Raw genomic sequence first — 17052 nt, 5'->3', positions numbered from 1 at the left:
TAACTGTTTCATTAAAAAGCTCCAGTGCCTCCATGTTTTGGAGAAAGGACTTAAAACTTTGGCAGGGGAAAAGTTTTTATTAAAAGTTGCCCAGATTTGGCTAAGTTATAAACCTTTGAAAAAAATCTGTTTGCAAAGGCTGGATAGATTCACTTCTGCATGAATGTGGTAGAGCCTTCCTCTGTACTGGACAGATGTGGTATCTGCCATCCTCACAGATGTTTCTCCATGGCAACACACACAGCTTAAGTGGGACATGGGGGTGAAGGCGGAAGTACGTGGTCCCAAGTGCAGAACTGAGAGGGTCACCCTCCATAAGGCACAGTTTCTCCCATGACATAGTGAAAAGAAAAAGCAGAGGAGCAAAATAGTAAGGCAGAGATAAGGAGAGGTATGGAACTCAATGAGCTTGAGAGCCTAGAAGGTGAAGTCACCAGCATGGACAGTTAATAAGGATTTAAAACCAATCTTCTAATGAGTATGAAGTGACCAAGCCAAGCTCTGAGGAGAGATGATAAATATTTATATGGACACTTTCATCTGGTTTCTTTCTACAGTGGCCTGGTCTACCACCAGTACTGTGACATTGCTTCCATACCCTCGAAAAGGAACTGGTATGGTCCTTACCTTTTAACTGTGCACAAAACCAGACAGAAACAGAAAATCAAAATTATCAGAAGTATCAGCTGATCTTGAACCCTCAGCTGGAAACAGCAGAAACTTAACTTCTCCAGGGCACTTTGCATTACCAATCAGATGAGAAGTTGATCAAAGAATATCTCAAATCACCTTCAAGCATGCTCTGCATCATTTGCAAAGGACTTACCAGGGTCACTTTCTAAACGCTCCAAAACTCTGCATTCATTATTAGAGGCTTCCCTTAAATACCTCAGCTCAAATACTTGACTACAGGCTATTGTTATGCAGCGACTCTAGAGAAAAGGAAGGGAACAGCTTCATCTTTCCATCTGTAATTCCTTGTTTCATTCATGATGCTGCCTGCATTTCCTGCAAAAAAAAAGCTTGGGTGTCTTTGGACACAGACATCTTTTACTTCACAAATCTGATGCTAGTCTCTAACACTGTTCATCCTGTGCCATCAGAAAGATGGGAAGCTAGTAGAGAACACTGCATAATTCATGAAATTGAAGAGACAATGCACAAAAGCAAGACCAGACCCTTCTCTATTTCCCAACTCCTGCATGTTTCTCTCTGCAGTCCTCACATTCTTTTGGAAAGGATGCAAAGTTTACATAAAATAGGGTCAAAACCAAAACAATTTACAGTTTTAATTTTTGCACTACACAATTGCACCAGACAGCAATAACTTCACCCACCACTGACACTGTGGCATTTAAAGGTTGCATAATAAGAAGTGTCTCAGCATGGTTAAAATCATCTGAGCAACATTCCCACCACTTCTTGAGAGCATAATTTATTCTGCATGCATGGAAACACAGCCAGGCTAAATGCTCTTAGCCAAATTGAACAGTGAAGGAGAATATAAAATAGGATAAGGAAGCTGACACGATGTAAACTGGGGCCCATCTCTCACTCACAACCTTGCAAAACATGGGAGGTAGCTTGTCCTGCTTTCCAAATGGGAAACTGGGAACTTCCCCCACACTGACAAGACTCATGCGAAGAGGCTGACAAACTGTAAGGCTACATATGACCTTCTCCATGGTAAATCATTCTCCTGCCCATATCTTAAAATATTCCTGCTTCTGCCATGGCTTTCACCAACCTAAACTTGCTTGCCATTTTCTTAGTCAAAGGCAAGGTTTCCACAGTCATGATGTGCTAATGAAGAATTCAGTATCTTTTTAAATTCTTTTCTTACATAAACCCAACCTGAGATCACATATGGACTTACATAACTTTTATATCACATTTGGTCCAGAGAACATTCAAGAACACTAAAATACATTTATTTATGTGTTTTCAATGAGAGTCTAATGACCCAAATACTCTTCAGCTGGCTGCCCAGCAGCTCCCATAAAAATGGGATGGGAAATGCCTTACAGAGGAATGTATCACCATGTTTGAGACATCTGAGTAATAATACAGTGATTTTGTAAAAGAACACAAACCCAATGTATTAGAAAAGCATTACAAACTACTAGGAATAAAAATAAAACTGTTACATTTCTTTTTTATTTTAAATCCTCACTTAAAACTTAATTCACACAGAAATTTTACTTGCATATTTAACAATCCTGCAGACGGCAAGATGGGCGTTATGAAACCCCGAAGTAAATAAAAATGAGGAAAATCCAAACAAATCAAACTCAGCACTAATCATCTCTCTGACAGCCATTCTGCAGAGTGAGAGGCTCCACCACTGAGATTTTTGGTTCTGGGAGAGGCAGACTGAATACATGTGTAGGAGACACCAGTCCTACATCTTGATGTGCTGCTGGGATGAACTCTGCCTCTGTGGCGGCAGGCACATGAGAGGAGATCTGCAGAAAACCCTGTTCTGCTCACTGCATGACAACTCTGGGTAAGCAGGGGCAAGATTTACACTGTCCTTGTTCAACCCAGATGTGCCTCACATCCAAGCTTTACAGAGAATTGCTCTGTGTCCTGGAAACAGCCAGCACAGAAACCTAAGATTACACAGGATCTGAGTTTAATGGCATATGAAAGGTGAATGGTTAAGTTGTTGTTTTATAAAGAGAAGTATACACCAGCCAAAATTAACAGCAAAATGCACACAAATATAAAGATAATTAAAAAAAAAAAAAGAAGAAATAATTTTCCTCTTTTTTTTTTTACCAGCCATGTCCTGAGTGTATTGCCTGTATTTGTTTTAGGTGCCTGATATTTCATTGGCTCCTCGAGGGGAAGCACAGAGTCCTGAAAATAGGTCTTGGCAAAGAAAGAGGAGAGGAAATTATTTTTAATTAGTTTGTTTTTTCAGAAAAATGTAATGTATTTGCAGCCTGCACCCACTTCTAATATTATTTTTATTATAATTTAATTAAACTGTAATTTCAAGAAAGCCCCAACCTAAAACAAGTGCCCCAACTAGGCCTCAAATAGGCACCTTGAAACAGATTTGAAGAAATTACTTGGACAATTATCCTATTTGCCTGACTGAGATTATTTCCCTTCCTTTCCTATCCTATTCCACCTTACCCTGCCCTATGCCTCACCCCACTGTACACTATGGGACTCTCTCATGATCCTTAATACTCCCTTTGTCTGTGTCTGAAAATGAATGAATTCCAGCATGTACAGACACATATGTTTTTGCTCCCATGCTTTAAAGAATTTCTTAACTCTGGACCGTATCCTGCACAAATAATTCCATTGATTTTGCTGGAAGCAATCATGTCAGATAGGTGGGATACAGGCTGGGTTCAGTACTTTCTTCTCCCAGGCTAAGGAAAGTATTTTTCTTAGTAAGAGACCAAGTGAGTTAGATGCAAAGCCAGAATACCACAACCACACAATCACAAGGTGAAGCACTTGTGTTAAGGACGTACTGCAAGGGGTGGTGATGCATCCTAATACTGTCCCAGCTCTGAGACTTCTCATGAAATCTGGGGAGATAGGCAGAGGGTCCCCTCAAGACATAGCCCAGATAACATAAAGACACACTCCTGGACCCTCACAAAGGCCTGAACTAATAAACCTGTCTCCTGAATGGGTGAGTTTTTTGTATGTTAATAATGCAATTCATAACAGTGAACTATTTTTCAACATTTGACAGAAAAAAAAATCATTAATGTTAAGATCATGCTACCAGCTCCTTTTCAGGCACTCAGTCTGCATCTCATGCTGGGTCCTTCCCAGCCCTGAAGCCTGCTACCCTGCCCATCACCTAAAACATCTGCCTGACTCCCAGGGTTTACTTCTGCACTTCCAAGGGCTTCCCTGTGAGAGCCAAACCAAGAAGAAAGGAGCTGCTTGCTGTCCAACTGCCTTTGTAGTGACTCAGAGGAGCAGAGGTGCTGTTAGTGGCCTGGCAAGACCCATGTGATGTATTGAAGAGTATCAGACAAGGTCATTTGCTAGAGAGAAGCAAAATAATGGTCTGAGATTGAGACTGGGTAATAGAAGCTCTTTCTGTGCTAAATCTGCCTCTGCATAATTTTGCTCTGTGGCTTTGGACAATCAACTTACAGTACCAGAGCCTTAAAATGTTGTTTATTATCTTCCTTTGATTGCTGTAGCACTGGAGAGGCACAAATCTGTGATCACAAACCAGTTCTTAAGGCATTGTATTTACAAAGAAGAAAACCGTAAATCCTGCCCCAAAAAACCGCTGAAACAGTGGTAAAACAGACTTTACTGCAAAGGTGTACTGGGGTCTCATAAACCTAGGGCTTTACCCTATTGGTTCAGATTTCCCAGCTGTAGATATTGTAACCTTAAAACTCTTATTCATGGTAGCCAGGACTTACATTACCTAGTAGTATAAAGCTACTGAAAAACGGAAGCAAAATTTTATGCATGATTTGAATTTGAGATACTCTATTACTCACTAGGAAACAGTATTTGCTATTTGATATTTCAAGCGTAGATCACTGTAATTATTTGCAAGCTAACTTTACTTTCTCTTTGGTGATTAAATGAATGCTTGAAGCATCTGTCTGCTTTTGTGGTACTACTTAATTCTTTGCAAAAAGACAAAACATTTTGAATGAAGCTAACCCCACATCTGACTAGAAGAAAGTGCACTACAAATATCTCAAACAATTCTCTGTTCTAGTGTGCGCAGACAGGTACATCCATATATTTAATTCTTGAGGTATCTTTCATCCTCTTGATAAAATGCCCCACGGTGATACCACTCTTTTTTACTGAAGATGCATTGCGAGAATGGGAACCTTTCCTAGAAGTTTAACTAAATAACCCCATCTTCTCAGGTCCTCAGATCAAGAATAGTTCAAGGGAGCAAAGCTGCCAAGCAGACATGCAGACAGTTGATAAACACTCATCAGGTCAAGAACATTTACGCACTTTTGGAAGGATCTGGCAAGCTAATTCAAAAGGGAGAAGCATTCGTTTTTTAGTGTATTTCTGGGAACTCCTTTCCTCTTTCCCATTAAGTTTTCGGTAATTTCAGACTTGTGTTTTTCTTCTGGTGTATCAGACCTCAACAACAACAGTAATTTACCATATTTGATCTCACATGTTTGGCAGTGGTGCAGGACTATGGTATATTGTACAAATACAGGACTGTGCAAATACATGTGACAGTAAATGTAACGTGATATTGTGTAAAAGCAGTACTTTTTAGTCTGACTTAAATCACTCACAGATTGTTGTTTTTTGTGTTTTTTTGTGTTTTTTTTTTTTTTTTTTTTTTTGAGATTTTCAAGGCAATCAGGCTCCCTGGATCAGGTATCTAATTAACAAGGTATATGAGGAACTTTGACCACACTACCAGTTTCTGAACTGAGAGAATTAGCCAATTTAAGTCCTGTTAATAATGTAGTTTGTGTAGAAAGAGAACCTTAGATACAGGAATCAAGAGCTGCAAAGTCAAAGCTATACCAGCTAAAGGATGACATACTTTTGTGACTTTAATTATGAAACTCAACAAAAAGTGATGCAATTTCTTATTATTTTCATTGTTTTCCCATAAATTAGATTAGTTATTTTGGAAAACACTAAGGGAAAATCAGCTCTTCAGCAAGAAGCCTGTTTCCCTTGCTGTCCCTTGTTGGCTATTTGACACTTCTTAATAATCCACCAAGTCACAGCCCTGAGAACAATGCATTGTAATTTAAGTTGAAATTCAGAAAAACAATAAAGCAAGAGACTACAAGATGCACTGCCCTTAATAGAGAGCATCTGTGTATTTCCATAAGTAACAGTATATTTGTAACTGGAGCCCTCAGGAGACAACAATGCAGCTCAAAAGGAAAGGAATGGAAGATGTGGCCAGCACACCATAATGCTTTCCAATCAATCAAAGGAATCACCTCCTAGGGAATATGGTATATAACAGCAGAACCACACAATATCAAAATACACTTGAGGTCACAGATTACTTTCCTGTTACGGGTTTGTAAAAAAGTCTAGTACAATGACGCTTCCATGAGTAAGTTCATAATAATAAATGTTACTGGAAAATCACAGCAGGGCTTAGAGGAGATCAAAAGGAGTGAGGAAGGCCAGGACTCACCTCTCAGTATATACAAACAACCTTAGGAAAGAAGAAATAATAAAGCGGGAAATGACAGAGGTACATTACAATTTATTTATTACATTTCTCACCTCTTTGTGCTATATGAAGAAGGGAAGTAAATAACTCAATTGGAAGAGCTGATGCTCAAAACTGAGACACGGAAATGCTCTTTTGAGAGTGCAATTATTTTAAGGCCCTCTGTGAGTTGTAAAGACATAGGAAATAGGAAACAGAAATTTAGCATGTAGAGAGCCAGAAAAAACATGGCTACAATGACTGAGAGAATCTGAAAAAAGGGAAAAAAACATACCCAAACATAAAAGACATACCTGTCTTCCTGTTTTTAATTTTACATCTAGAGGCCATCCAGGAGCCTGCATCTTGTGCCACAAGGGCTGGTGGGACCTGGCCAGGGCCAGGAGCAGTGGAGGCCAAGCCCCCCTCGCATGTATAAATGGAGCCCACAGGAAGCAGTAGAGGCCAGGGCAGGCCAACAGGGTGTGGGATGGCTCTTCCCATGTAAGTGTGCTGGATGGGATCCACCCATGAGTATTGAGGGAGTGCACACAACTGCCCACTGAGACACTTTCCATCATTTCCCAGCAGTCCTGGCTCACTCAGGAGGTCACAGTTGACTGGAAGTTATCAAATGTGATGTTCATCTACAAGAAGGGCAAGAAGGAGGACACGGGGAACTACAGGCTTGTCAGCCTGATGTCAGTGCCATGAAAGGTCGTGGAGCCGATCACCTTGAGGGGCATTATGCACTATGCGCAGAACTGGGTCCAGCCCTCAGGGGTTTATGAAAGGCACATCTTCCTGGGCAACCCAATCTCCTATGACAAGGTGATCCGCTCAGTGGATGAGGGAAAGGATGCTGATGCATTCCTGGGTTTTAGTAAAGTGTTTGACACCATTATCCACAGCTTTACCCTGAAGGAACTGGCTGCCTGTGGTTTGTATGGGTGCACTGTTCACTGGGTTCAACACTGTTTGAAAAGCCAGGATCAAAGAGTGGCAGTGAATGGAGTTAAATCCAGCTGGTGGCCAGTCATGAGTGGTGTTCCGAAGGGCCCAGTACTGAGGCTAGTCCTGTTTAATGTCTTTATCCATGAAGTGGACGAGGGCATCAAGTGCACCCTCAATAAAGTTTTAAATTACACCAAGCTGGGCAGGAGTGTTGCTGATCTGCTGAAGGATACAATCACTCTATAGAGGGGTCTGGACAGGCTGGATCAACGGGCTGAGGCCAATGGTATGAGGTCAACAAGGGCAAGAGCTGCATCCTGCACTTGGGTCACAACAACCATGGGAGCATTTCCAGCTGGGAGAGGAGTGGCTGGAAAGCTGCCCAGTGGAAAAGGACCAGGGGGTGGTGGCTGGCAGGCAACTGAACATGAGCCAGGAGTGTGCCCAAGTGGCCAAGAAAGCCAATGGCATCCTGGTTTGGATCAGCAAGGGTGATCAAGGCAGTGACTGCCCCATCATACACAGCCTGGGTGAGGCTGCATTTAAAACAGCGTTCAGTTCTGGGTCCCTCACTACAAGGACATTGAGGGGCTGGAGGGTGTCCAGAGAAGGGAAATGGAGCTGGTGAAAGGTCTGGAGCACAAAGCTGATGAGGAGCAGCTCAGGCATCCAGGGGTGTTTAACCTGAAGAAAAGGACGCTCAGGGGGGACCTTATTGCTCTTTACAACTTCCAGAAATGGGGCTGTAGCCAGGTGGTTACCAGTGTCTTCTTGCAGGGAACAAGTTATAAGACAAGAGAAAATGGCCTGAAGTTGTGCCAGGGGAGGTTTAAATTGGATATTTAGAAAAATTTCTTCCAGCATTGTAACAAGCTCAGCTGAGTCACCACCCAGTGGATATTTAAAAGACCTGAAGATGTGGTGCTTAGGGACATGGTTTAGTGGTGGCCTTTGTTTTGTTAATTTAACTCTTGAACTCAATGATCCTAAAAGTAATTTACAACATAAATAACTTAATGATTCTTATTGTCAGATTTATCTGGAGTTTTCACACCTTTTTCTTAACCAGGGTCTGAGACAGCATATTAAACTGGATGTTAGCTCTGCCCCCTATAAAAATATATCTTTCTATATATCTTTCTGATATATCTTTCTATATATCAGAACGGCATAGTAGAACGAAGTTCCTTAATTACAAATAACTAAATTGAAATACTCTCCCTTTTTCACATACATATTTTAGAATAAAATAATAATAAAATATAAAAAACATTTTTTCAACCAGAACTGGGTATTGCAGCTTCTTCCACGTCAACTTCTGTTTAAAAACAGAGGAGGATCTCCATATACCGTGAACAGGGATTACATGCATTTCAGGAGCCCTATAAAGACCTTCATCGAAATCGTAAATCCCATCATGCATACACTTGGCCAGTTAGTCGCTTTTCAGTATGCATTTCTGCAGAAAAAGTAATCATGAAGCAAGCAGTCTGAGGAACAGATTGCCCTTTGGAACAGATGGGGGAGGAGGTCCCTATTCTGATAGAGCAAACTTTTATTTCATGATGGAATATTCCCTGGAAAAATTTGTGAGGATATGCGCTTGTACCAGACTGCTGTCCCAAGATGTAATGATTTCCACCTTCCATCTGCAATGCTTCCCTTAAGAGGGATGATTCAGGTCTTTCTGATATCTATCCAATATAAAAAATAAAAAGACTGTGACTGTTTTCAAGGGAGTTTGGAAGTCAGGCCAGATAATCAGATGCAACAGTTTGAAAGCTAAGTAGTTATCAACTTTTCAACCTCCATCCAAAGATCTGAGCATAGCTTATTGTTAAATAAACTTTGTGAAAGATGGAGATTCACTTCACTGGAAATACACGCAACCTGAAATCATAGCACTGAACTACATTCTTCCCCCCCACCTCCAATGTAAAAGTAACTTCATTTCAACCAGAGGTCTTTGTGGAGGTCTTTTTCTTCTTCCTTCAGCAGCTATCAATCAAAAGTCATACTGTTAGGTGAGTGTATAAATTAATCACTGGATTCAAATACAGTGTGTCAGTGTGTTAAAATTCCAGGTGGAACTGACTGAAAGTGTACAAAACAGAAGAATTACGGAAAAGAAGGGAATGTTTGTGTGAAAGAAAACATATAATCAGCGAAGATGTTGATTTCTACATGGTTGTGAAGGAAATGGCATTTTGCCATCCTTCCATACATATCCACTGCAAAGTGGTGCAGTAATGATTTAGAAAGGTAAGTTTACAGTTTTGGGTCCATTAAGGAGGTCATTTATTCTGCTCTGCTTAGTCCTGATGAGACCAGAACGCTGATGTTGCTCCTGGTTTTGGATGCCTCACTTAAGGGAACAGATAAACAGACAGGATATAGTCCAGAGAACAGCAAGGACAGTGGGATGTTTGAGAAACAGGACCTATGAAGAAATTGAGCATGTTTGGTCTACAGCAGCAAGACTGAGGTATGAAGATAAGCGGGTCAATACATCAAAAGCTAAAAATTAATACCAATTTTTCTCCATGTCGCTTGAAGCAAAGAGGGCTTACTTAGGAGATACTCTGAAAATGTCTGTGTCAGTCCAGCTTTTACAAGAACTGAAAGAAAATCAGGGATCAGGGACAACCCACGTAAAGCTTTTCTTCTCCAGGATGGAGGAACACATTATATGGCAACTTGGGGACCTTCCCAGTCTTACATGTAAGTGATTGTAGAATACTGATGGCTGCTGGTCTTTTTTTATTTATTTTTTTTTTTTTTTTGTAACAGACTAGCTCAATCAGTAAGTCCTGGTATTATAAGACCTGCTTGACACCGCTACCTTCACAAAGATGCTGAACAACCTTTGGGGATGACCTCCTGAGACCTCCCAAATGCAATAGTGGCACTCTCTGAGGAGTCTCAGCAGAGGGCTCCATCTTATTTCATAGAGGAATTTTAGAGATGGTGCCGTCTCCTACACACTGAAGACCTTCAGCTCTGTCTGCCTGCACAATTATCTTTAATTACACCATCACACTGTTTTCAGTGCATGAATGAATTAAAGACTAATACTGTCTAAAACCAGGACTGGTGAGATAGGTGTCACATGAAACACGTCCAGCATTCGCAGGGAATAATTAGAAGGTTGAACTATCTGTTAAACTTGCTCTTTACAGAACTGTTTTGCTTTGGTCCTCTATTGAGTTATTGTGCTTTTTGTTATGGCAACAACTTTTCCACCTTTGGGGGGTGGGGAGTGGCTTTCAGCAGTCAGCAGATGCCAACTGCTTGTAGAAACCTCCGTAAGCAATAACCATGATGCAGCACAAGAAACTGGCATGTCCTTAAAATTCAGCTGGGCTGAAAATACGTAAGCAATTAGAAGATGAAAATTCAGTTCAAAACCTTTATCTTCAAGTTATTAGGACCACATCAGTGTGTTTGATACAGAACTATTTCCCAGGTTATCTGTTAGTCCATCACAGAAACAACAGTTGCTGAAGACACTGCCATCAGTTAAAGGAAGCATGGTTAAGCATACCTCTCTATTTTTAAGAATGTTTATAGCTATTTCAATTTTATTAAACCCCTGACACGTTTATTTTTCATTCAAGGACAGTTCTCAGAAGCAGTAGCAAGGAGGGCAAGACCTGTAAATAATATTGGTATAAATATACTACATTGGCACAACTGAAAGTTTTCCATTACTTGGGAAAAGGTCACTAGACCTATTGAACATGTTTAGACTACCCATGCTGCTTAAAACATGACAAAAATAGCTTTACCATTTAGAATCTGACACAAATACAAACTGAAGTCTTTAGCAGGCTGGTATGTTTACCTAATTTTGGGGTGTTTTCCTGACATGGAGCCCAGTGTCCCACATGCACACACACAGGGAGACATAGTTATCTTTGAGCTTTGCCTAATTATATGAATTTAGAACTTTTGTGCATGCTAAATGTCTTGTCCTTTACTGTTCCTATAATCGTAACAGAAATGAACAAAACCCTTGTTTTAAAAAGAGAAAATGACTTTATAATTATTTCAAAATTACAGTTTCATATTTGCATACTACAATTTTTTGCTGTTCTAATTGCATTATTTTATATAATCAATGGGCAGAATTTTCAAAACTGACCAGTGATTTTAACAGCTTCCTATTCTGGGCATTCAACATGAAGATACTTAAAAAGGGCAAATTTTCAGAGGGACAGCATTTAGTATTTTCTAAAATTCAGTGTGTCAGAGTAATCACTGCAAAATGGAGGTGCCCAATTTTACTAGACACCTTTTTTTTGTATTCGAAGACTGCATAAGAAACTCCTGAACTCTCTCTTTAGAGAAGCGTATGAGCAGAAATCACTTTCTGCCTATCAGATTTTCTCTCACATCCCTCATATTTCCAATTGTCAAGAGACAATTGTTCTTTCCACATCATAAGAGCAGATCCTCATATAACTGCTGCTGTTTGCAATTTCCACCCATCAGCTATGTAATTAGAGAAAAATATGGCTTGATGACCCCTTCTCCAAAATTATACATTAACCTGACCCAAAGTCTTGTGAAATCAGCCAGAAAAGTTTCACTGATTTTTACAGATGCTGCATCAGGTGCTCCATTTAGAAGAAAGAATAACTTGAAAAAAGTTTAAAACCTAGCATGGCTATCAACTTATCTTAAATGGGCAATAAAAGGAGATGCTGAAAGGCAAACATAACATTTTATGCAATCTCAGCTACACAAAAATGTATTTCCACAAGTTTTACCAAACTTTTTCATATTCTGTGCTTTGTGACGTTTCTTTTTCCTCTCCCTTATAGTGTTCTGGGCCTTGTTTTTAGGCAAAGTAATTAATATCTTTATATCCTTAACTGCAAACACCTAAATTATGTGAAACATCTTTTTGTCATAAAAACTCTCCTTTGGGAAGGTTTTTTAATGTAGTCCCTTGCTACAGCTAACTGGACAAAAATCCCATAACTCTGAGAGTTTGGAGACTCAGAAAAATTACTTTCCTTATGAGAAATCTTTGGAGCATTTTCATTTATCCATTTGTTTTCTGGTCTGCTGTACTGCTTGGGGTACTTGACCCTCTACATTCTCTGCACTGCATTAACCACATAGTTGGACTCATCCAGGGAATAGGAAAGTGGTTTCTGAGGGAGGGAGGTGCTGCTGAAGCAACCAGGGGGGAGAGAGGATGGAAAAAACTTTCTGCACACACCAAGCCTCATGTTGTTACTGCCTGCCCCAGTGCTCTGCACTGATGGTGTATCTCAAGGGCATTGTACCTGGAGGCTGCTATTATCAGGTCTTACAAAACTTAATTTCTATATGTGCTACTTCAGTACAAACAGTCTGGGCTAATGATTTGAGCTGACTTCACTCCTTATACTTGATGCTTGTTTATACACTGTACTGAGATCTGGTAAACATCATATACATATTGTAATGATGAGATGTTCTTTTACTTTTCATAATATTTTAAGGGACATTAAAAAAAAAAAACAAACCTCAAAAACTATCTACAAAAATAATCTATGGAGTTTTACATCCTGAAACTCCATTCACATATTTGGGGGCATGAATCAGGCTTGTAAGCCCGATTTTTTCCCACTCTTTCAGAGGAAGGAAATCCAAAGAGCCAAACTGTGTTTCAGACATGTGTTAAGACTTCAAATCACAAGAAGACAGGGGTCCTACTTGACCCACCCAGGGATCCCTCTACCTGGCTCCAGCTAAGCAGCTGTAGTACCTGCATTTTTGAGGCAGTGCCTCGAATATCATCTGACTGTACATCACATCTTGACTTGGCATGACTATGCAAGCACAACTTATGTGACAGACTGGGTACTCTGGACATCTCTAGTGACCAACTGTTCTCTTCTCCAGAGGACTAGATGACTTACTTTAGGAATTTAGGAACTTACATTAACCTGGCTATGAGGTACAGATCATGTGAAGTCACCTACTCTTACTCTCAGTAAAATTAACAAAAGATGTGTGTAAGTATGTCGATAAACAAAGAATACACATAAATGTATTGAGAATCAATATCTTCATGCTTACATTTGGTTTAGAAATAGGTAGAGCAGAAGTTAAAAAAATTAGGAATTTTTTATCTTCTGCTGTGTTGAAGCAATTAGGAGGTCTCTCACATTTTCCCTCTTCAATAGCAAGGGGATAAACTTAATGTAATAGGGCGTCTCTGCTCTCATACCCTTATCTTCTTTTACTCTCCCTAATTCTTTTTTCCTCATCTATAAAAAAAAGTACAGAAAATACCTCACTGTCACACTTTATCAACGTGTTATCAGAGTTTGTATCTTCCTCTATTTTCTGGAAAAGACAGAATGCTTTGGGGCTGGAGGGGACCTTAAAGATCATCTAGTTCCAGCCCCCTGCCATGGGCAAGGACATCTTCTACTAGACCAGATTGCTCAAAGTCCCCAGGTACTCTCAAAGATAAGAAAAAGAAACTAATTTCTTGTACAGAAGATGTAAGTTAACAAATCTGGATCTAATAAAATACTGATACATTAATTTGGAAACTAATTCTACTAAGAATTCCTCAATCTGTACAGAATTCTGCTCTACAAATAAGCATCCTCTGAGAATTACCATAACTGCACAGCATGAGTAAACTTTCCAGTGCTGGCTGCCTAGAAGTATGGCAGAATCTTAAGTTTCCTGGCAAGAAAAGTATCTGAATATGATAAAACCACAGTTGCAAATAGTATTAGGAGATACTGAAAGAATGAAAAATGAAATCTTTCTTCATTGTGTTCACTGGGTGGACTCTAGTCTCCATGTGAGTGTTTAAAAACCTTTAGCACTGCCATGCACAAAACTGCCCTTGGAAAATTCTGGGGAAAATCTGGCCATTCCTCCTCAGAAACATTAATTTCTGAAACGACAGGTATCCATACAAACAGTAGGTTTCCATGCAGACAGACTACTTAAGGAGAAATTTCCAGCTGTTTAGCAGCTATACAGGTCTCATACCAGCTTTCCTGAGTACAGTTTCACTGAAATAAATGGCAAAGCACAAAACATTTTTAGAAGCCCTAGTATCTACTGAGCCATCTGATTTTCAGATGAAGTAGCAGCCACAAAAACTGACAGAAGGACAGCAAATTAAGGCTTGCTAAGTGTGAAAGTACCAGAACTAACAGAGTAAGGGATGGGTAACATCAGAGACCAAAACCTCAGTGGAAAGTCTTATTAGTGGTTTATCTTCCTTGCTATCATTTTTTTCATTTTTTACTGCAGTTGATCCCAACCTCCAAATAAGAACAGAGCAGAATGAAGACCGAGGTTTTTGTTCTTTATCTTGCTGATAAGGATTACATTATGTGGAGGTGTTTTGGGGCCCTTTTCATCTTACTCCATTAAAGCCTGAAGAAAATGTACATTAGAAAATGGTTTGTTCCAAACAGACAACTTGAACAATTAGTTTTAGACATCACAAAACTTTTCCTGCTAAAGCAGCTGACAGTGTGTTTTGAACATACACCCTCAAGTATGAAATAATATTTGGCAACAGCTATAAAGGAACAGATTCTGAAGCACATTACTGCACTAGAAGTCAATCTTTAAGGGTCAGTGAAGCCATTTTAGGAATTATTTACTTGTGAACTATTCAACTGACCAAAAGGTAAATATGCAGGCTATTATTACAATGTTTTTTTTACATTAAGTAAAGAAGTAAGTAACCGTAATAAGAGATGTTGCAATACACGTGGTAATATTGGTCTTCTGCATTGTTTGCTATCTATCATATTATCACATTACATTATGAATCATCCTCAGGAAAAATAATACATATAGAAAATAAGATAACTAGTACGTAGACAATATCACTTTCCATTTGAGAAGGGCAAATGAGTTTAATGAACTTAAGGACAAGCCACTTCTCAGATGTTTCATAGTAAAAAATAATTTGAACAGAAATGAAGAGATTGCTTTTGTTTATGATTTAGGGAGAAGCTAGAGCAAAGAAAGTTTCAGTCTTCTAATATCCAAAAGAAGGCATCAATCAAGATTTTTACTACTCTTTTAGAACTCAATATGATGTGCTATTGTCACTCTTAGATCACTCTTTGGGGACACTTGGGTTGAATCAGACACAGTCCTACATGCATTACTATTAAACTTTGAAACATGTCCTTTAGTTACAAAACAAAACAAAACAGAAATTTAAAAAATGCAGACAGAGCTCCAGAATCAACATAATTTGGTATCTCTCAATGATATTTAACAATCTACATCTTCTTCACTGCTGGAATCTTACAGGTTATTTTTTTCAGACAAGAAATGAATAATCTCGAGATCACTCAGTTTCATATGCCAAAGAAATAAGCTATACACACGCAGTGTGGCATCTGCACACATATTACCATGAATTTTCAATCACTCCTTCAATATAGCAGTGTATACCACTGACCCTCAGCCACAGGGTTGATTCAGGTAATTTCCAACCTATGTATCCAGTCTCTTCTGTTCCTCCCACATGGACAGAAGGGCAGCAATTCAGAGGGATCCAAATTTCAGACAATCATTAAGCCAACAAGGAGCTATTCAGTGGGGAAAGGCAGAAGGCTGGATGGAAGTTCCCTCTGGGCTGGATTTAGCCCACAAAACATAGTCTGGATGATGCCAGAATGGAAGGGTAAATTTCATAAGGAATGAAAGGGATAAAATAAGCTTTCATGGAATGAATAGCTAAGTAGCTCCTCAGACATATGAACTCTTAGTAGCCAAAGACTGAAAAATTGTAGTAACTACAGTGTGAGCACTGTACAAGAAGAAAATGCCTGCCAAATTCACAATCTGATGCCAAAAATTTTTAAAATCATGAAAACACATAAACACAAATCTGTAAAAGCATAAATATGGTCATTGCTAAGTTATGGGAACAACCCTATTGACTGTAGGAATGTTGCTAGTAAAATTCTCACAGCAAAAACAAGAATTGAAGAAGTTACTGTACCTTTCTGACTTTTTGTGATACATGGGAAGCATCTTTTAATAATCAAGTGGGACACAAATCCAAATGTCTGCACATAACCCTCAAAACAATGATTAAACTGATTCTCAAATAAATGTTAGCCAGGGATCTTTATTAATCAAAGATGAAAAAAAAAAAGTGTGAGTTCACAGGAAAACAAATGATTCCTTCTTTCTTACTGTAGAATAAAACCATAAATTGAGTAGTAAAACCACCTGTAGTAAGAAAACCATAAACTGGGTTTTGGACAAGGACATTTAGGCTACTGTTGGAAAACCCCAATTTACTCCTGAGTATGAATGTATAAGAGGTACCAGCTCCAGAAAAATTAATACGCTTCTTAAAACAAAGACTGTCTCTCAGGTTGAACTGTCCGCACTTTCACACATGGGAACAAATTCTTGGCAGAAAATCCTGTCCTCGGCCCATGACTCTCTGGTATAGGTGAGCGACCATGATACAGGCAAAGAAGCATCCTCCGGAGCCTCGGGACAGACAAAATTTCCCAGTGGAATCTCAGATCTCGAGTCAACATACAGACATCTCCCCTGGGGCCATGAAAGTGAGGCAGTGAACAAAAACAACTGAAAGAAGCAGGGCTGCTTGGCAGAGGTGAGGAGAAGTTTCACTGGCCACTGGTACCTTCACATTATGCAATGTCATGCTGGGCATAATGCTCCTTATTCTAGAAGAGCCAAAATATTACACAAAGTGGCCCTGTTTTACCCAGACATCATCCCCTCCCCAGCACATCAGACACTGTACCATGCCTTGAAAACACTCTGGAGGAGAAAATAATTTCTCCTTTGAGTAAAGAAGAGCAACAGGTAAAAATACCTCATGAGAGAGAACTCCTCAAGTTGCTGAGCAGGCGATTCATTGCAAGTGTACAGGTAAGGCCAAAGTGAAAGTCATCTGA

General features: G+C 39.5%; 1 protein-coding gene across 1 annotated transcript in view; it reads right to left on the bottom strand.

Annotated features, from left to right (window-relative positions):
* Window positions 1–17052, bottom strand: part of EPDR1 (ependymin related 1) — a 29311-nt gene that overhangs the window by 5217 nt on the left and 7042 nt on the right. The gene's annotated exons all lie outside the window — the stretch shown is intronic.

This window comes from Pyrgilauda ruficollis, unplaced genomic scaffold (assembly GCF_017590135.1).
Source record: "Pyrgilauda ruficollis isolate IOZ18807 unplaced genomic scaffold, ASM1759013v1 scaffold2, whole genome shotgun sequence".
Taxonomy (NCBI): domain Eukaryota; kingdom Metazoa; phylum Chordata; class Aves; order Passeriformes; family Passeridae; genus Pyrgilauda; species Pyrgilauda ruficollis.
The sequence above is the reverse complement of the archived record's forward strand: the minus strand, read 5'-3'. Positions and strand labels throughout refer to the sequence as shown.